The 22,241-nt window shown below is 37.8% G+C and overlaps 1 protein-coding gene across 3 annotated transcripts in view; it reads left to right on the top strand.

Annotated features, from left to right (window-relative positions):
- Positions 1–22,241, top strand: part of LOC139467144 (acetylcholine receptor subunit alpha-type acr-16-like) — a 77,661-nt gene that overhangs the window by 7,361 nt on the left and 48,059 nt on the right. Inside the window, exon 1 of one of the 3 annotated variants that reach the window (XM_071248879.1) lies at positions 8,714–8,738. The exons of the other annotated variants lie outside the window; for them this stretch is intronic. The gene's annotated coding sequence lies outside the window, so the exon portion shown is untranslated. Of the gene's footprint in view, positions 1–8,713; positions 8,739–22,241 lie in introns of those variants that run through there. 3 annotated transcript variants of the gene reach the window in all.

Raw genomic sequence — 22,241 nt, 5'->3', positions numbered from 1 at the left:
ATTGTTCTAATTACTTAAACCTCTTTAAACTTCATTGGAATCGACTAACGAATCTGAAGATAACTATGCTCATTCGAGGTTAAAGGGGTCGCTCGTCATGCCTTGAATAAAAGTTTAATAATATGAATACAGTGTGTGAGGTGCACCATTTGTGTCCCTTTTTACTGGAATATTGGTTAAAATGGCGTCAAACCTTACTCACCAGCAGAAACATTTTGATATTGATACAGCGTTGGTACATACAATGACGCTTTGTTTAATATCTGATGTTACATATTTTATTCCGATCCCATGCTCTCTGCTTGAAGTTCTGAGGATACCTCCACAGAAACCTGAGCCCCGATTGAAATGAAGGATGCTTAATCAAATCAAATGTAAGCTTTCTAAAACGATTCTGCTTATTTCCTTTACGACCTAGATTCGGTAATTCTTTATTTAAAACAAAAACAAACAACACAGAACACAAATATTTCTTCGATTGCGCTCAGAACCGACTTGATGGACAAAACAACCTTAATAACAAAATAGCGCGGCCTTTATCAATTACGTTCGGAACAGGCCGATTAAGTTCTTTTTCGAGAAACAGAAATCAGATATGTTGGTCTGAATGCTACTCTGGTTCGTACCTTCACTATGATTGGCTCATTAAAAATGTTTCCGAGATTTTCACACAGAGAGGGTTCTATCGGAGTAAATGGTAAATGAGATTTGTGATTACATAAAAGCGACAAATCATTTCTGTACGCAAAAGAAATCTCCGCTCAAAGCAGACTCAAATGTACGACTCTGATTATGTCATAAACATTCGTTTATGAATCATATTAGTGATGTTGCAGGCGCGAAATGGTAAACGTATCCTGTGTACGTGAAAAAACAACAACGCGAAAATGTGGAACAAGTCAAAATAGGAATTCGCATCAGACATACCTTTTGTCACTGTATATCATAACACTTTGAAATCTTTACCTTGAATGTTGTAACCTTGATCAAACAACTCCATGAAGAGTCGTATGACGCCCTTTGAAAAGTTTGCAGAAAGAACATGCTCGTTTGTACCTCGAAAATTGGTTAATGTAGACATCAAAGACTGGAATTGCTGGAATATTGCTCGACATGAAGGGAAAGTTAAGTATTGGAAAGATGGACCCATCACTGACTTGTGATGCAGATTTGTGAATCGTGGTTTATCACCCTAAAACCTTCTTACATAGATCTTAATAGACGACTTCACTGGTACATTTTACTTCTAGTTGAGATGGATGGAAGTGAATTGGCTATTTGACCATTATTGAGCGATATCATATCTATATACCTAAAGCGCAAGTTAAACGTCTTGGCCAAATTCCAGCTTTTCGATTTCGCCAATCAGAACAAAATTTCCGACTCATATTCAAAAAAGAAGATATCAGCAAGGGGAAGAGGCGACTGGTGCCCATGTGGGTGCCAACGTCTAGCCTTAATGGTATATGCTCATATTTCACACGTATGTTATGTCCAAGGAAGTCCGTCATTTCACGTATTGTTGTCTCAATACACTTCAGATGACATGTGCCTTTGTTATCAATACATTTTCCTCAACCTCTGATTATATAACCATATCTATGGTGACTAACTTTACTGACAAAATCTGAAAATGAATTTCTCGTGGGGGATAGTGGTTGAAAAATCTAAACATAATTGAACTTGGTTCTTTTCTGAGATTGAAAAAATTCAAGGCGAGCAATAGGAGGATTGAGTGGTCACAATCTTTTTTGATTTGTGGCGTATATTGTTGCTCAAGCTATCAACCACTGGTCCAGAATCAAGTTTGTACCTGCTGCCAAGATACAGCTGCGATATGAGCTCGAGCCTATCTATCTATTCACCTTGATTGAGAGGAACTATGAAACTCAACCACATTAATATGGTCTACAAATTTGGCTATTACGACTGTTTATTGTTTAATATTAATGGACTCCCGCTATTGAGTTGAGATGTGCCATGTTCCCAAGTTTCAAAATCTTTGGCATCCATGAATATGCAGTGAAAACTCTTTAGTACGCACCCGGCTACCCCATTAGTTCGGAAGTCCCTTCTTCTGGACAATTATGTTTCAGACTTTTACATGTACATGAATACGAAGGAATAATCTAATTCTGGCATTTATTATTAGTACTTTTTGAAGAAAACAGTTTGTCCACCCAAAAAGACACACACATCGAAAACAAACACACTCCAGGAAAAACACACTGACCTTAAACTTCCTGCATACTGTATTTGGCAATAGGCTGTACCCCACAGTAACAAATTACAAATCCAAACATTGAATTGGCAAACTATACAATTTACATACTTCATTTATACGTCAAGATTTAAAATATCCTTAAATACCAAATTACTTGAAATTTCTATTAAATATTATGCGCGATAAAACAAGCTTTGAACGAGTAATGAGTAGTAATGAACATTCATTCAATGAATGGACGTTTCGTAGTGTTAAATAAAACATTGTTCAATCTGATCAGTTTCCCGTTTAGATTAACACTATGGTGACAGCCTGGTATACTTCCGATCCTGCCTGCCAATGGTTCCAACTCTCCCAACATTTCTAATGTTTGATATCACACACGCACGCATGCACCCACGCACGCACGCACGCACGCACGCACGCACGCACGAACACACACACGTCCCTTCAGGAATGGATTGTTTGTAAATAATTAGCTATAAAAATATCCAATAAAAAATCTTATACTTCAAGTTTCTTTGTAAATCTTATTCAGTGCAAAAAAAAGTATTTTTCGACGAAGTCATGGGTTATGAAACATTTTGAAAGCTCATTTCCTAAATTCTTTCTATAACATTGTGTTACGCAGGGGCCTGGAGTTAAGATCAGAGGGGCAGGTCATTAGTTTTCAATAAACACTCTGCTCAGGCGTCCCATCGTCGTTTTCTCTGACCTCCGAATCCCTCAATTATCGCTGGTTCCCAGCAAGATATTCCACCATTGAGGGACGAACACAACCTTCAAGAGCAATCCTGGTGACTGATCTCGCCTTTGAACGAGCTATCAGCACCATTGCAGCCACAACAGCGGTCCAATTTTGCCACTTGCCCTTTTGAGAGAGTACCCCATGGCGGTTCCCTAAGGGGGATAACTCCGACTAACCAGTCTTTTCATTTCCGATCCAGTGTATTGATGAGAAAACAAACATATCGAAAGAAAGCGCCGTCGGATCTATAGGTTTTGCGCCGACAACTCGATTAATAGAGGCATTCAGTCATTTTGGAGACGGCTTCAGTCGTACAGTGAAGGGAGATAACCCAATTACGATGAAATAAGACTTGTTAATTCTTTTGGAATTATCTCCCATGATTAAATTACTGGGCCAAAACGTTAGATGACGAGAAAATTACCAGCTTGTATGAAAGAAAACTGGTAGGGTGTATTGTCGTAGACCGTTGGGCGTGTAAATAGTTTCATAATAGTCAGGGACGTTTACAAAAGTAATTGATTGAGCAGAGGACCTGTTATGTAGTGTTTTGTATGTAAGAAGGTGTCAACCACGGTGTCTGGAACAGCTTTGTGTAAAGTCACGCGTTCTTCTCACTACCATGTGTACACACTTACAGTTGGTAAACCATGTTACCGAAGTGAAATTCACCGCAGCCTCATATTGATGTCGGTAAGAATGGATTCAGACATGTTAGCATTCATCGTGTGAAGTGGCAGGATGGGAAAATGTGAGATTTGTAATCAGAGTATCATCTCTTATTAATAGTTTGGTGTTTTCGTTGAAATTAAACGAGTAGATGTTCGATATCTTTATTTGGATATCTTGAAATATTGTTTCAACTCAGTAAAAAGGGAACGAGATTCAAGTCAATTGGCAATCCTTGAAAGTTTGATTTAAGTCATTCAAAACGCAATTTATTTGTCCGCTACCTTCATTTTGTGATGTACATCAACCTAAACTGAGTTAATGATTACCCTTTTCACACAGAGGTTATATCAATAACAGCGTCCTAAAGTGACCCGGAATGGGCACCAGACCGTTCTTTTTTTTTTTATTGAAAGGTAATTGCATTTTTCTTTCACATTATTGCTACGGTCTCGTAATTCGGATAAATCGTCCCTCGTTGTTCCATGCACTTCAGCAAGATGTCACAAGTACGGAGTCCTTTCCATTTAAGATCAACAACCCCATACGCTTTTCCACTTACACACAGTCACATCACAGCCATCCAAAGCCATGCCGGAGTCAGACGTTCTCCTGGACTAGACACGTACCACCAGGTGGCGCGCTCTGACACAATGGAGGCCATCTTGAATGCAAGGTTCACTCCAGGAACACTTAGCCTAATGGACTGATTTAATGAGCTTAATACTGCTTCTCTAATACCCACAGTGGAATTGACGACTCCTTATTATCCAAGACGATTTGCATCGATCTAGCATCGAACCTAGAAATCAATATATTGAGGAGTACAACTCAAAGGGGTACGCGTGAGGGTCTTGCAAGTTATACATCTAAATGGGGGAAAGGAACATGCCCTCTTAGCTGTTGCCAATGTAATCAAGGCGGCGATAGAATATTTCTATTATTCCTGAAAGTGAACCACTGTCGGATCCTCAATTCATATTGATGGTATCAATAGTTGAACCACATTAGACGTATGTCAAAGGTTTATCAAGGTCCACTTGCTTTAGAAATTATTAATTTGTGGCACTGGCAATGTCGAACTGCGGTGTAGAAGAGCTTCGTGCAATATTGACGCACCACCTCTGGACGAAAGATTCCTATAGTCGACTCATATTTGCATGAAAAATGGAAATGTAATATTAGACGTGTATTAGATTTCCACGGCCAAGTACTGTCACCGTTTGAGAGATGCCACTTCCAAAAAACTATTATTATAGGAAACCTCTTCGCGTCGCTTCTAACATACGATCTGATCCAAGGCTGATATGTACATTAGCTTCACATGAGAAGACATCAGAGGCTCTCGGAATTTCAAAAGAGTGCACTCCCCAAATATGCCAACCATAGAGGAGGTTCATCAGCGCCTAGCAATGATAGCTGTGTGTGCCGACTTGCGTTATATCGGTCAGAGTACATGACTGTATGCAACGAACCAAAGTTATTATGCGCTATTCACGACTATGTAAGGAATATGCGGTTAAACGCGCTATTCACTTCTACTAAAGGTTTGTTTGTTTGTTTGTTTGTTTGTTTGTTTTTTGTTTAACGCCACACTCAGCAATATTCCAGCTGAATGACGGCGGTCTTTAAATAATCGAGTCTTGACCAGAAATCCAGTGAGTGAAATCATGAGCATCGATCCACGCAAATGGGATACGATGACATGCATCAACCAAGTCAGAGAGCCTGACCACCCGATCCCGTTAATCGCTTCTTACGACAAGCATAGTCGCCTTTTACGTCAAGCTTGGTTGCTGAAGACCTATTCTACCCCGGATCTGCACGTGTCTGATATTATGAACAGCGGTCGACGCTATTGGGGGACGATGACGCACCATTAACTAGGCCACCGAGCCCAAAACCTGACCCATTACGTCGCCTCTTACCACCAGTATAAATTGCTGTGTCAGCAAACCTGACCACCCGATCCCGTTAGTCGCCTTTTACCGTAAGCATTGGTTGTTGATTCTACCCGGTTCTTCACGGGTCCTGCTACTTAAGGGATGTTCAATTATGCCCGCTATTCACTTCTGAGTAAGAGGTGTTTACACTCCGTCGCCATTCACTTCTATCATGTAAAAGGCGTTCAATTATACACACTATTCACTTCTATAATATACATGTGAGGTATGAACGAATGTATGCCTATTCACTTACATCTAAGAAATGTGCGAATATATGCCTAGTCACTTCAATGCAAGGAATGGGCGAATATATGCCTATTCACTTCTATGTAAGGGGTGGGCGAATGTATGCGCTATTCACTTACACGTAAGAAATGTGCGAATATATGTCTATTCACTTACATGTAAGAAATGTGCGAATACTTAGTATATGCCTATTCACTTACATGCAAGGGATGTGCGAATGTATGCCTATTCACTTCTATGTAAGGGATGTGCGAATATAAGCGCTATTCGCTTCTATGCAAGGGTTTTGCGAATATATGCACTATTCACCTCTGTACAAGTGATTTGCGAATACATTTGCTGTTCACTTCTGTGTAAGGGATGTGCGAATATATGCGCTATTCATTTCTATGTAAGGGGTGTGCGAATATATGCACTATTCACTTCTGTGTAAGGGATGTGCGAATATATTTGTTATTCACTTCTATGTGGGGGATGTGCGAATATATGCACTATTCACTTCTGTGTAAGGGGTGCGCGAATATATACGCTATTCACTTCTATGTGAGGGGAGTGCGAATATATGCACTATTCACTGCTGTGTAAGGGGTGCGCGAATATATACGCTATTCACTTCATTGTAAACATTTGTGTGTTATTTTTCCACGCCTGCTTATAGTGATTCTTTTGTAACTTAATTGATTCTAAATAATAGCACAAATAATACATGACAAATTGCAATATTTCGTGATCACTGTTTAATTTCTAATAGTTAGAAAGTATCTAAATATTTGATTTTGTCTTTTGTCCGGGATTTCAAAGCTCCACAAAGAGAGAGATATTGAGGGGTCCAGCAAATGTGCCACCAAATCCCTGTCTCAATAGTTGACCATAATCCTGAAAGCAATCAAGTAAGAATTTTCTTTATATTCCAGGAAATATTTGAAACAAGTGGAATGAGTCCTCTGTGGATACCCACATGTGCCTAAATGTTTCAAATAAGACATCTAAAGAGAAAACAAATCGGTGAAATGCTGGGATTACTCGTAGATAACATTTGTGTGAAATTGGGGATATAACATTTAGGCATGAAGTAAGAAACCAGCTGTGCTCCCTTCCTTGCCGGTCTATTTCTTTATGTAAAATTAATCGGAAGTTTTGGTCGGACTGGTTAAAAACACCAGCATTTGGCCCAGACGTTTAACTTGTGCTTGTATCTATCGATTGTCTGATATGGTTCAATAATTGTCAAATAGCCAAATCCCTAACACTGAGTTGTCCACCTGAACTAGAAATAAAAAAGACCAGTGCAACTGTCTCGTCTGTTTCATATCTAGATCCATGCATAAATGTTTAGATTGACAAAACACCATCAACATGGCTGAATTACAAGAGTGATGCCTTCAGCATTCAAATGGTTGATGACTTTCCATTTATGTCGAGCAATATTCCAGCAGCTCTAGCCTTCCGTGTCCACATTTCAAAACTATTTAGATACAAACGATCATTTTCTTTCTAGAAATATTTCAAAGAGCGTTATACGCCTCCTCCTCCTCAAATGAATGTTTGATCAAGGTTACAACATTCAACGCCTTAGTATAACTTTCAAAATGTTTTATAGTAGACATGTGGACGGCATTTCCAAAGTTAACGCATATGTGACATATGGCGTCCATTATGTTACTTTTGTAAGGTAAACAATTGGCTTGCCTTTGCACGAGTTCGTGACTATGGCACCACTTGGCATCACCACTATTTGATAGCGATTCATAGACCCGCGCTTACGATATACATGTAGTCGGAATCGAAGTGTCTTTCGCTTTTATTCAATGAAATCTGTTTCCGCGGACAATCGAGGTTTGTTTGTCTCGAGCGTTGAAGTTTTTTATATACTCTTATTTAACCAGCACACCCGTTCTTATTCAATTCTTCTTCCATATTTCGCAGTTCACTGTGCAGAGTCCTTTAGTCATGCCATGCCCGTTGATTCTTGGTTTGTCAGGTATTAAATTATGTGATTGGCGGCATGACTAAATTACAGTATCGTCCATTCAGGGACGACACCGGGTGTTTATTATTATTGTTAGTAGTAGTAGTAGTAGTAGTAGTAGTAGTAGTAGTAGTTTTTATACCCATTCTTGGGTAGTGAAATGCATGGGGCTTGCATAATTTTTTTACACGGAATGCATGTTTTTCTGTAGCAGTTGCGTTTTTGTGACTTGATTCCATACATGTACTGCAATATTGAAAACCAAACTTTACTCGTTTGAAAAATACACCAAAATATTGGTGTCACAGGAACTTTTGTTGTTGAGTATATTTTTCATTTTCCATGACCCCCTCTACATATTCTGGGTCGTACCATGGATGGACGTCTGTGTCAAAACTACAAGCATGGCGAAGGCGATAATAAAATGATCGAGCCGCTCCATCATGTCGTTAAAGATACTGTTTTTGTGCCTAAGCAGGGCAACCACTGACAATGTGTTGGAAAGCCTCATTAAAATCATTGCATATTCTTCATATTTACATTTTGATGCAAAATCACACATTGACTATTTCGAGTGGGAAGTTATTGGTCCTGAGCAGCTAACAGAAAGCCTTCTGTTTCACATTTTAGGCGAGCCGACTTCATCCAAACCAAGGACTCTGCAGGGTTGCTGACCCTCTCAACCCACTGCAAATAGGCTCGATGCAGTAGTCGTTCAGACAGCCTCTCCTTGAAAACTAATTCTTGGTTAATTTGATATGAATCATCTGAGCTTGGTTGACACACATTTCTGTACCGCCAAGCAGTACAGAATAATCAACAAAATCAACATTGACATGCTTCACAAGAGGATCATCAGACACAATACAATACACAATACAATTCAACCACGAAGAACCTCCGCGTTAATCAAACCACGCCATCCCATTATAAATGGTAAATGAAAGCGATTGAGGGAAGAGCGAGGGTGGTGGGATCTATTGTCTGAAATGATTCTTCGTGTGAGGATGTCAATACGCTGAATTTCTTGTTTCGTCCAATCAACAGCACCAAAAGAATCCGAAAGGACGGGTAGAGCATACGTTTTTGTGGCTTTGACTTTATTGCGAGCGTTCAGCTCTGAATTCCAGATTTTCATAAGTCTACATTACTATTTATTATTGTTGTTATGAAAGCGTAACATGATTGATGTGTTTTTTAAATCAACTGTGACGCTGGCACTGTGGTCATGTCAAAGGGTATATACTATGCGTTATCAGCGCTTCTGAGGGAAGATACGAGCAAAAGAACTGGCGTAGGTTCGAAAGGTCGAATTATTTATTCGATCTTTGAGCAATGATTTGTAACCTTACAACTCTGTTATCTCTGATGTGACCTTGATCCTACTCTTCCTCCATTGGTAACGAGACAGACACACACTTAAAAAGACGTGATCGAATGTATTCTGACTTATTTTCATATATAGATATACTGTTAAGTCAACAAGGTTGATAAATAAAAACGATTCATCAAATGTTTAATCACATCCTTTCGGGTATCCATTTTCGTCGTTGTTAGAAGAGAGGGACAGATAACCAAATGGTAGAGACAGTTTAAACAACTTATTCGCGCGATCTAATATAGATCCCCTTGGTAAATCAGAAGCATATAGGTAGGTACCCAGTACCAAAAATAGCCTGCTAGGACTTGGTGGATACATGTTGTATCAACCACTGATTCAGAGAATAGTATCTGACGCATAGTCGCCAAAGAAAAGTGTTATCAGATAAAGACAATACCTACAAGGACCATATAAAATTTCCAAGGCCTTAAACTAGGTGAGGTGTGTGTGTGTGTGTGTGTGTGTGTGTGTGTGTGTGTGTGTGTGTGTGTGTGTGTGTGTGTGTGTGTGTGTGTGTGTGTGTGTGTGTGTGTGTGTGCTGACATTAAACACTGATATGATGACACCGGCTCGAATACTAACATTTGACACAGCTGTAGTTAAGCTGGAAGGTCTGAAAATATAATGTTAATCATATTGTTTATTAAATTAAAATTGTACAATTTGTTTGGGTACACATGTCAGACATGTTTAGTTCTAAACGTGTTGATGATTGTGTTCTAATACTAAACACCAAATCTAAATATCAATTGCAGCAAAACTCTGTGTCCTGTGTTTGTCCCATTTACAGCAAATACCATGAGCAAACATCGTCATACTAACAGTAATGACACCAGGTGATCGTGAACAATCGGACGTGAACAGCCCTTTAAGAAGCATTGTATGTTTCATGAATAGGCAATATCATCAATATTAGATGTTAATTGTAAATGCTTCATGCAAATTTCAGGCCTAACACTATTCTCTCGTGAACTGTGTCAATGTTCCAACTAAAGCCTAAATTAAATAGCTAATCCGATAAAATGTTAAGAGACTAAAAACTCATATGAAGCACATTGATTGTGGATTATGTGAATCTTTTCCAACCGATTCTCAACAAGAGACGCCCATCTAGATGGATGTTTGTAGCTTTGTTTATAGCGTTGTAGATAAAACACACATAATCGCCCATCTCAATCTGTTGATGTTCTATTAGACGGCGATAATAGCCTGGTTTATAGGAATATACGCTTCATGTTTGGGAGAAGTGGCTGTAGAATTTATGAAAATCCTCCCAAGAACCTAATGAATCACTATGATTAATAGTTCAACGGACTTGTATGATGGAGGAGACCCATAGGAGCTTTGCGTGCTTCTTATGTACGCCCTTTACCACTGGGGAGAACTGTCGAAGTATTTCATAATAATCATTCTTTTAGATGGCTTGAATGGATGGCCAGGGCAACATAGCACAACATTAGATAGAAAAGATTTGTTTGTTTTAAATTTTCAGACACTTACACTTCATCCAAAATAGAATTGACTAATTAACATCTAAACTGATATTCCATGATTTGGGTGATTATTCTGTCAGCGTGAGTGTGTGTTTTATCTATAAATAATGTAAAAGTCAAAAGTCAAAATCATGTTGTAGTCAAAGGTTAATACAGCATGCACAAATGCACGTATTGCACGTTTGTAAGTTTGAAAAGTCTACTCGATTCCTAGCAAAACATCCGTATAGATCAATACCGTCGAGTCAAGGTCAACTCGGCGGATCAGATACACCTGCTGTAAAGTAAATCAATGGTCGGATTGTTTTCTTGAAGTTGTAAAAATATTTATCCGTTGAATCTATTAATTAAATGTAGCCCAAACAAATTAGAAGAGAACACCACTGTGTGTCTTTGACTTTTCGTGCACTGGAGTACCTAGGGAACACGTGTTTTGTTGTGAAACTCCGTTTGTCAAGACCCTATTTGTCTGAAAAAGCCGCCTTCAAGACGGAGACGTTTTTATATATACGTGTCCCAAGTTTCCCATAACTCAAATACAACTAACTCGTTCATCTGAAAAAAAGTTCATCCGGATGATTTACCTGGGAACTGCATTGTCCTTGTTGACGAGTAACACCTTTTCTCCAACACCTGGCATCATCACTATTTCATAGGGATTCATACACACATGTTTATGCTTTAGTAGGAATCGTATAATGGACCCTGTTAATAGAGATTTCTCAATTGAGATTGTATTCAGAGCAAATGCTTCTCTGTGGCATTCAAAATTGAAAATCTTCATACGGATCAACATGAAACGATTGCCTTAGAGTTTTTCGGTTACTTTAAAACTCTTTATTTAAAAAATACCACCAGTGTATTTATATTCATCAGATACAGTCTCGTCTCATGAAAGTATTTTCTCAACCGAAGTTCCAGTTGTTCTGATCGGCAACGGAAACTATGAAGTTAAATTACTTTAATGTATAATACAGATTGAATGGTGTAAAGCATTACCTAGAATTGTCTATACAGTGTCAGGTACAGTTAGTCAAGATCCATATAACTGAAATTGCTCCTTATCCAATATTCTTATCGACCCGAGTCAAAAAAGATGTCAGAAAAACGTTTTTTAAAGGATCAAAGGCAATGGAAATGTCAAGAACCACTTACTAGAATCTCTGGAAAAAGAAGAATAAATTATTGAATGAATATGGTTTTAAACCGCTTTTAGTATTATTCAAGCAATATGACGGCGGGGACATTATACCCATGCGAAGAATCGAAACCGGTGCGGCACGATTAGTTCATCCGGCTAAATGTCACTCTAGAGTGATATCGTCCTAAGATAGAATCATTCTTGAGCGACTTGATTCAAGAAGTGACACACTCTAGAGTGAAATTATCCAAGGATGCAATCACTCCCCTCTCAGGATCAAAACACTATCTTCAGGTTCGAATCAATCCCCCTCAGGATCACTTCCCTTTAAGGCCGTCATATAGCTGGAATATTGCTGAGTGCGGCGTTAAACAACCAACCAACCAACCAACCAACTTCCCTTTAAGGACTTGTTTGATAGGCATTACTTAGAAGTTGACGGATGACAAGATAGACACAATTTTTATGGATAACAACTTCTTTAATACTGTAAAAAGTGACGTTTCGGTATAGATCCTTATACCGTTGTCAAGCAAGATCTATACCGAAACGTCGCTTTTTACAGTATTAAAGAAGTTGTTATCCATAAAAATTGTGTCTATCTTCCCTTTAAGGAATGCAAATTACACATTTATTCATTTGGAAATAATATAACTCAAAAGGGATACAAAATCTCACAATAATTATCAACAGGGTTGTTACCATTGTATCGTGTGTGTATGTGGTGTGGTTATGACCTTCACATGTTTTAATAATGTTTAACTGATATGAAATACAAGAAGTTATTTCATTCTACTTTTCAAACTAACCGCGCATAATTGTTGCAACTAACCAGACTAAAAGAAAAGCGTGAGTCAGATGGTTGTTTTTTCACTGAAGACTTAATTAATGATGTATGATTCGGCAACTGTTAAAGTAAATGTTACTTAAGTTTATTTCAATTAAATAAAATGTTTGAAAAATAACTGATCTAAAATATTTACACGTATACATAAATATATATAGATATGTTTTATTTAAGAAATAAACGAGTGGCAGTTGTTTATCGTACAATAAAACGCTTCAGGAAGAATAAACCACGAGGGGCGCGGGGTAGAGGGTAGACATTTGCTCAAGTTTGTGTTTGTTTTTGTGCTTGTACTATTGATTTTGATGATGTCCAACATGAAATGTCGTCAGCGAATTTAACTGTTGAAACATTTTAGAGTGGGTGTTCTTTGTGCTGTGATTAATGCGTCTTGGGATGGGGATGGGCCGAGGACCATAAACATAAAATGAACGAAATATTGTTTTATATAAGTATGAAATCAATATTTCAAATCAATAATCAAATAATTCGCAATGCATCGTCTCTTCTCTGAAGCAATCGGATATCCGTTTGTGAGAAGATTAACTGTCAGAATAAAACTACAAGCAATCACGTATTGTCTTAAACCCACAGTGTCAAGGAGAACACAAAGCTCGCCAATGATGCATGATTCATATATGAAACGTACTTTTATTATTGAATGGCTTGGTCTACAAGTAACAAAAACTAAGGATTAAGAAGGGTTAAGTCAAACATTACTTTTGTTTGTTCTTTAACGTCATACCCAGCAATATTCCATCTGTATGACAGTGTTCTGTAAATAATCAAGTCCGGACCAGACAATGCAGTGATTGACATCATGAGCATCGATCTACGCAACTGGGATACAATGACATTCATCAACTGATCATGAGTCACTGAGCCTGATCACCCGATCCCGTTAGTCCTCTAACGCAATAAGGTTATAAGGTTGCTGAAGATCAATTCTAACCCGGATCTTCACGGGTCTATCGTCACTAATTCCTTAAAAGACAAATGACAGATGGAGTTTATGACTAATGGATTCTATACTTGCATATGGATTAAATACATGTTTTTAATAACCTTTATTGAGCCTAGAAGTATATTGACAAGACAGAGTTGTGTCTACTTTTACTTATCTTACAATTGAATAATACAATAAGTAGGAGCGCGTAACTGGTACAATGTTGTATTTAACACTATAAAATGTCAATTCCTTGAAGGAATTATCGCGTTTATTAAATTAATATCTTAAAATGCTTATTTTATCGCGCATAATATTTAGTGGAACTTTCCAGTTATTGGGTATATAAGGTATATAAACTGTATATACAGCCAATTTTAATGTATGTATATGTGATTTGTTAGTGTAGGTCGCCACCTATTGACAATACAGTATGCAGAAAGGGAGGTGGTTCATCCTGCAAAGGGGGAGCGTTATGATCCTTAGGGGGGTGATTTGATTGCAGGATGGAATCACCCTTGACTGATTTGGTCCAAGGGAGTGACCCACTCCTCCAACACTGGCACGACGAGCGAACGCTTAAACCACTAGGCTACTCCCATCGCCCCAGAGAAAGAGGACTCCAAGGTTAGCGAAGAGATCTGATTGTAGTAGATATTTCTTATGAATATGGAAACGGTTCTGTCACTTTTATATATTAAAATAGAACAACAATGGTTTCGCTACCACTATGTAGATAGGTTGTGGGAGTTGACGTGTTGAGGGCGACACACCTTTTTCATAATCAAACTAAATATTTGCTAAATTCAGAGTCTTTTGTACGATTCCGACTGTAGCAATCATAATTACACCATGTTATTAGGGCATAGGGTTGTACTGAGATACATGTGCTGTGGTTAACAAATCTTCACAGTCATTCTAATCAGCAAATGATAATGATAACTCGTGCGTTTGATGACATTTCTTCTCTCCTTCCTTCTTCATCTTCTTCATCTTCTTCTGGACTGCCTCCGTGGTCTAGTGATAGAGGGTCCGCCCGGAAAGCGTATCTCATGACGATGTTATAGGTACGGTGTTAAATTATTATATATCTTTATTATACAGATGGAAGTAATTTGTAACTTTCACAGTGTCTGTGATACTATCAAGTTAATCTATTGGAAATGACTTTCATCGTAGCTTATTTGAAGTGACTGACATATGAACACATACACGTACTTCAAAGTAAGTTTTTACATTTTTTTACTAAGATCTCACAAAAATCAGGTCTAATTGAAGACGGGCCCATGAGGTTCTGTTTACTTGATTTCTACACGGTTATTACTTTGAGTTATGTATCTCTCATCTTGCCTTGTATTGACGCAGATGACATGCTGCTGTTGATCTAAAAGAAGAATGTTCTTCCTTTCAAATTTCAAAATCAATATGACATATGGAACAGACGCATATTTACTCTCAAACCTTGTTAGAAGGAGCTCGCTTCTTCCAAAACCTAACACAAGAGATTATTGTGATGCTGAAATTACTATGTTTAGATACGAAATTGCCCCTCTAAAAACTTTTACTTTGTAAATGTCATCATGAAACTCGGACTCATATATTCCAGTATATACACCAGTGCAATTCGTGTACATTTGCCTTCAGAATACAGGCCAATACGGGTGTATAACAGTATAATGTTAAAAAAAATATTCAGGTACGTGTGTACGTTTAACTTTACAAACAACGAACATATGAGAAGAAGCAAGGTCATACAAGTCTTTTTAATATTAGCTTCTGGACATAATATATACTACTCTAACGGAGTTAAAGAAAACCGACCCTTTCATGTTACTGTCGTGATTGTCATGCGAAATAAGTCTAGTTATATCTACTGCTCTTTAATCTCTCTTGAGTTTATTAATAACAGTTTAGTTTATAGTTGTACTAATTTGTAAGCACATATTTTATAACGTAGGATCACAGATAAATGTCACAAACAAAGCAATAAATTGTATTCGTGAATGTCCTTCTTGTACATCATTTGATCTTGAAGTTAAATATACATCGAAATCATGGAACGTCTTCCTTAATTGAATCACTCTAATTGAATAGTTTAATGTAGAATTGCTTAAGAAAATGAATTAATGTAAAGAACGCGCATATGAATGCCGTCTTGGTAACGTTATGTCAGCCAATACCAGACATGTCTATTTACTGTTATTGACTTTAACTCGTAACACAATATACCATTCTCATGGCATTAATAATGACTGGTTGAGGGAATTCAGATTAGATCGTTCCGGTTGACGAATGTTGGAGTATTTATGTCTAGGTCGATCTTTTGTCATGCCTTCAACTACACGATTTCGAAGTATTTTCACTTGGATTTCTGTAATGGAGCTTTTGTTCTCTGGCGTTGCCCAGAGACAGTATTTGTTTTCTTAGACGTTCTACCCAATGTATACAAATCATTTATACTATCGTCGCTGAATCATGCACGATGCAGATTTATATCTAAGGATCCTAACTTCTCACAATAGTTTCCTATGGTGTTTATGTTCAAAATATTCTCACACACGCTGTTAGTGCTTACAGATTAACCGCCGTCATAAAGCTGGAAAATTGCTGGGAGCAACGTTAAACAAACAAACAACTAAAGCTTACAGTTTCCATCGGGTGCAAAATGCCAAGAGCAGTGTAAGTTATATGAATAGATCACTGGAAATCAGGGATGACACCTGGTGTTCGCGAAAAGGGTAAGCATGTAATTAAGAAATCTCTACTAAAAGCAGAGGCCATTGTACGATTCCGACTATATCCAAAGCGTGCGTTTATGAATCACAATCAAATAGTGATAATATCAGATGTTCGCCAAAAGGTGAGCGTTTCCTGCCCCACATTTGGCACCAGTCGTTGTTAGTACTTATAAACACCTTTAGTGCTTCAATTTGCTATTTGTGCAAATTCTTTTAATCTGCTAAAGGAACATGACATACAACTGGATAATTTGACAATAATGGAAGTCTACATTTGATACTTTATAGTTTGTGTAATTAGGGCAGTAATGAACTACAGTCTGTGCCTTTATGTAATTGCTAATATCATGAATTATAGCTCATATATATGTCACGTGTATAACTGGGTAATAAAAGGAGTAATCATTCATATTCCGACTTTGACAGATAGCGGATTAATTAGGTTAAGAAATGTTTGTCTCAAAGAAAATTGCGAATAATAGTGTTATAATAGTGTCATTAATTTTTTTTCCAGGTTTAACAACATCTCATAATTACTATCACGAGTCAGGGATGAGAAATAGGCTCATATGACACTAAACACGATGCATAAATGCTTTCATAAACACCGTTCAGGGCTTGCAAATCCAAGAAGACACTGGCCCTGGTAGAGGATTGTCAACGAGCATGAGCAATATCAAGCATCACGTTCCAATAATTAGCCTTGCAAGGAAAAAACATTACATTTCAACAGAAGCTAGCACATGAATCAAGTTAGTCCAGGCTGGCGTAACCTTAACCTGTCGGTTTCAATTGTTGACAGCATTCATGAGAGGTTTCTACTCATTGCTGATACGATTTTCTTCTTCAAATTTCTTACTAAAACCTCATGTAAATTGTAGACTTATGACATGATCAAATGCAGAAGTATGGCTTACACGAGGCATTGAGGAACCTTTTGCCAACTTCAAGGGGAATTCTAACTATGAGAAGTGCAGATGTATGGCTTACATAGGGCGAAAAGTGTTTTTTTTCTAACTTCAAGAGAAAATCTGTGAACAAAACATCTAAGTAAAACCAGCCTGGTCAAAGACCTGCTCACGTTCAAATTCTGAACAGTCACATCATGAAAACCTCTTAAATCAGCCTTTTGAATACATTTTGATGTTGTTACAAGTTAAGAGAAACTGGTGGTGTTGAAAAGGACAAAGTCTTCCATCAACAGATCTGAGCAGTCACTCACATCATTGTGATTTCTTAGCGTGTTTCTTTGTCTCTTTGTGTGTTTCTTTTGCAATCTCAGAAAAGAATCAAGTTCCATAATGTAAAAACATGTGTACACCACTATTCCACACGGAGAACATTAGGAGACAACTCATTCCTTGATCCATGGGGCATTTGTTACCAAACGTGGGGATGATGGATAGAGTTTATCTCTTTCTTCAAAATGTTCGGGACAATGTGTCAAAAATTAAAAACAAATGCTCTCTGAAGCTTACTGAGTTAATTAAACAATATGTGAAATGCTGGACTACCTCATTGATGACATCTATGTGAAATTTGGGGATGAGACATTTAGACAAGAAACAGGCCTCCCCAATTGCTCTCCCCTCCTTTTACATCTGTTTCGATATGCAATCTGAACAGTTCCTTTTCAGAGAAACAGTCGGTGTATCTGGAAGAGGTGTTCAAAACAATTTAGGAGCTTGTATTTGTGTGTACATGTTTTCAAGCAAACCAAGGAATAGCATGTGTACAGGTTTCGAAAATGTTTATTTTTAAAGGCAGAAGCGAACATATTCGTTTTTAAATAAATTGGCCAAAGCGAGGTATTCGTGCAGACAAGATATAGGATAGGAATTTTATCAATTAATTCAAAACGCTTACTTTTGATTTAGAGTCAGATTAATTGCGACAGTTGCATTATGACATTTTTCTTTTTAGAGGACAACAAAGCATTACGAAATGTCATAACGGTTCCATTTTCTTGGACAGTGTCAACAATTGATAAAAAATAATAACCTAATAACACTGTAGACATAACATGAGATAATATCATAATTAATAACTTCTTATTTGTACACTCTACATATTACACACTTCAAAAAATAATTCTCTGGTATCCCTGTCGTGGAATAATTCAATTCGATTTATTTTTTACCAAATCCTGATGATGAAACGTGTTTAAAATACTCACAATTCCAATAGGCATTTGTTTATGGCATTAGGGAATACCGTTTTGCCTTAGGTCCCCACAATATCGTGTGACCAGTCAAGTTAAAAAAACTATCATGTATTTCTTTCATTGGTCCATTCAATATAACACTGTGCCATAAAGAAACTTATTGCCTACATAAACAATACAATAAAGCGTGAAAGTGGCTCATATTTATACGATTCCAATTTCAGAATGAAAACAGCACATATGTCATGATATTGAAATAGTTTGCACTGGACAGAAATTAATAACCACATTTTTTACCTTATGTTGTCCAACTTAACAAGTTATATCCTGCCATGGTTTATTAATCGAGACCTGTAAAGTCATGATCAATGTGTTTAAGATAATCTGACCATGTAAACGGGATTTCTACGACGATTCCCTGACTTTTAACGACCCCGCGTGATGACTACGTGTATCGTCCCGAAATCTGTCTGTAACAAGGAAAAGATGAATCACTCTGAAACACGAAGCATCTCGTGATATTCGTGTTTTTACTTTCACCTATCGACACATGATTGAGTCTTGAGACGCGATTTTATGTCGTAGAATTAGTGTGGGAATTCGAATGTAACATTCAAAGAAACGTTCCACTGGTTTGGAGTTATCGATTTAAACTGTAATCGGTTTTGAGCACGTGTGGGTCTTGTTCGGTCTTAAATCTAATTAAATACATAAAAACTGAAATTGATTGCAACATACGGCAGGTAGATTTCTGGAATGTGGGAAGTGCTTTCCTGGTTAAGAATGTTTTTAGTCAGTCTCTCTCCTGCAACTATTATGTTGTCACTGATCGAATTTAACGCTTTGTTACATCTTCAATTTTATTTTACTTGAACGTTAAATCGCGACTTTTAGGAGTTGAAGGAAATGAAATTGGGTTTAAGGGAATGTCATTTATGTTTTTTGCTACTGGTCGTGTTAAGAAAAACGCATTTGATGCCTCGTTAAAGTTCTCGACAAGTGTAATCTTGATTCGTGAATCTTGAGTTGGTTTGACGCAACTATTTTATTAACTATTTTATTAAAATTGGTCCAATAACGACATCAGTAAATTAAGGATTTTAACTAATTGTAGATAAGAAAAACTGCAATTACGCTTAAACATAATCATCATCAATTAGTTTGTAAGATTGTTTGGTTGTTACGAGGATTGTCTTCACGAATGTTTTTTTATGACTTAAAAGATATACAGTGCATCTGTTCCTGGAGGTTGGGGGGTTGTTGGGACCCTCGAAAACATATTGGAATATCCGAATCGAGGAGGATACATGACAACTGTGAGAGTGCAGTCTACCTGGATCAGAACGTTGTTAACGAGGATACACATTCCAACTACAGGGGGGCGACCTGTAAGTAATTGTGTCTGGATCCACATCGTAGGGCTACGATGACACGAAACCAACTACGTCACCGAGCCTGACAACCTGATCCATTTCGTCATCTCAAGCATAAGCATAAGATCATAATCGGGAACTCTCCACGATGCAGAAGTAAAATAAAGTGACATGAACACTTAAAGTAGATAGAGCTGGGGTTATGTTTGTATATATAAAGGCCAACTTGTCATCAATATACTGGTCAATACCTGTCCTGTCTGTCCACTGTCATGGATTCTAATTAACATCCTTAAACTATGTACCATGGCATTGATAATGGATGGTTCAGGGATATATTGTTACGAACATCGTAAACCAAGTTGCATCATTCGTTTTTATTTAACACTGCAGTACAAATTGCCATTTATATTATAGTCGTGTTTGTGTGAATCTGTTTGACTTAATTAAAGTGTGTTAATTCTTGTTCATTGTCAAATGAAAGTTAACATATACTAGTTAATTCAAGCAGAATGACACTTAAACATCTATAACACTTCTTGGTCAAACAACAACTAGGGGACAATTGGTGTTCGTGAGCACGCTATTGATTGTCGCAAGAGGCGACTGTATGGATCGGAGGTCAGGCTTGGTGACCTGGTCGATTGCATGACAGCGTCCTTCAATGACGTTGATCTTTGTCCACGTTACTACCACATTCCCTTATTCAAGGTCAAATACTTGACAAGCGTTGAACTAAAAGAACACCATTTACTATGGAGGCAAAACACTGAGGATGTGATGGTTCAAATGGTTATTACTGCAATCAAATTACCTGTATTATTTTAAAAAATGACGAATGTTATGTTGTATGGTATCGTCAGTGACACACAAGAAACAAGTACCCATGTTTGTGCAGGTGAACACTTGCTTTGTCTTTGCATGTATGAGTGTCACGGGTTGGGAAGGACATGGTCACTTTTTCGTTAAATCACTCTTTGATTTCAATTCTTAAACAGATAGCTTTTTCTTGAGTCGGAATCTTACAAAGAACTCTGCTTTTAGCAGATACTACTTATGATTACATTATTATATTATACATTTGTATACCGCAGGTATCCAGGTACTAGTATCTGCTCAAATGCGGTTTTATTTGTTCCCCAACCAGTGGATCCGTTTGCATTCCGGTTATCATTCTCAATTTCCTCGGGAGTACCCATTGCCTGCTGGGTGAACTGCAGAGGCATATTTGAACTAAGTTTGAACTATGATATTGGAAAGGGTTTGGGCGCTTTTATATTTCCGTTAAGTCTGAATTTGTAATCAGCCCTTATACTTAGGGACTTGAGTATTTAAATAATAACCCAAACCATTGACATTCATTGAGTGCTAAATTTAATGAATTTGATCATAGGTCTGCATTTGTACAGCTTATGAGAATTACAATAACCCTGACCTAACTGGCTTCGTTAAGACCATGAACATGCATTCGATGAATTGGGATTAGCTAGAAAGAAACTCGCAGCTTTACAATACTGTTTCTTTCGATGATCAAATGCAAAGCATGAATTTCCATCGGTCAAATTAGCTCTGTTAGGCGTTGTGGCATTCCAGTGTCAATCTATAACCTTAGAGTACATGAACCACTATGCGTCCTAAATACCAAGGCCAAACGAGGGCCCCAATACAACGAGGTCTCCTCAGCCTTATCACATCATTGACCTGTACTGTTCATCGAAGACCAAAGGCTGACGGGTATTAGCAAGTCACAACCACAAACCAAAAGCGCCTGAAGCAATGAACCTTGTTCTTGAGCAAGCAAGAATACATTGACCATGTGGTCGATGTTTCCTGAATGGGCAAAGGAAACGCAGGGACCTTCGGCAATGAACAGTATGACCATGCATAACTCTTTTGGGTTTCCTGGGAACAAACAGGCAGGTGGTCCCCAAAGGTTACGTCGTAATTAGGTGACAGACAACTGCTCCCCGGGCTACTGGAACAAACGATTAAATTAACAACCGGCAACGCCACATCATGAAAAGATTTAAGTTTTCCGGAAACTTTCTGGATACCTAAATTTTCCATTTTGTTTCCAGTCCGGAACACTTACGGAAACCTAAGAAATGACAAAGATTTGGTAGTGCATTTTGTTTAATTAAGTGTGAAAACATTACCAAGAAAGTTAAAGAGCGCTGTTCATGGTATGTATAGGAATCTGGTTACTGGAACTGTAGTTGTACGAATGTTATAGGCAGTCTTTTCTTTAAAAACTAAAACATCGTCTTCTTTCTGTTGAGACAGAGACACAAAAATGAGAACCCGTCATGCCTTGACCTTTATATTTTACCCTGTCGTATAGCACGACTAACACATG

Source organism: Haliotis cracherodii, unplaced genomic scaffold (genome assembly GCF_022045235.1).
Source record: "Haliotis cracherodii isolate W230 unplaced genomic scaffold, xgHalCrac1.p SCAF_1, whole genome shotgun sequence".
NCBI lineage: Eukaryota > Metazoa > Mollusca > Gastropoda > Lepetellida > Haliotidae > Haliotis > Haliotis cracherodii.
This window is presented reverse-complemented; position numbering and strand designations above follow the sequence as displayed.